The sequence below is a fragment of the Myotis davidii genome, unplaced genomic scaffold, assembly GCF_000327345.1.
Source record: "Myotis davidii unplaced genomic scaffold, ASM32734v1 scaffold715, whole genome shotgun sequence".
Lineage (NCBI taxonomy): Eukaryota > Metazoa > Chordata > Mammalia > Chiroptera > Vespertilionidae > Myotis > Myotis davidii.
The window spans coordinates 308538-309322 of record NW_006286586.1 but is presented as its reverse complement, the minus strand read 5'-3'; positions in this window follow the sequence as shown (position 1 = coordinate 309322).

Below are 785 nucleotides of genomic sequence, written 5' to 3'. Positions count from 1 at the left end.
GGCAGCAGCAAAAGCTGAGTCTGCCCATCCCACAACTACAGAACTCTGGACACCACAGTCACACCTTTCCAGAATGCAGGCCTCCTGAGCCCCACCACCCCAACAGACGGTTCCTGGGTGCCACTATGAGTCCCCGCTGGGCACACGTGATTTCAACCAAGGGCACAAGATGGCAAAAATTGGGACACCCCCTCCACAGCTGCTGACTTCTAGAGACCTCAGTTGCACCTTTCCAGCTCACAGGCCTACATCAAGAGAACCCAAATAACTCAAGTAGGGAGATACACTAGACTACCAAGCCCAGGAGACCTGAGAGGTCTCACCAGTATCACCATACCTAAAAGAAACTGGGTAGCAAAGCAATCAGAGCTATAATTAAAACATTACAGCAAAACATGGGAAGACAAAAAAGCAATCCACAAAGGAAAGAAAAAGAGGATCACTAGAAAGGGAGTTAAATGAAATTGAGGCTACTAACTTATCAGAGAAAGAATTCAGAGTAATGGTTATAAGGATGCTCAAACAGCTGGATGACAAATACACACAACTCAATGAGAATTATAAGGAGCTGAATGAGCATGTCACCAACAAAAAAAGGAACCAAGAGGAAATGAAGAACGACATAGCTGCAATAAAGAACACAATGGGAGGCTTAAACAGCAGACTAGAAGAGGCTGAGGACCGCATCAGCGAATTAGAAGACAAGGTAGGAAAAAACACACAAACACAGGAGCAACTGGAAAAAAACACTTAAAAAGCAAGACAAGAGCCTAAGGGAACTTTGA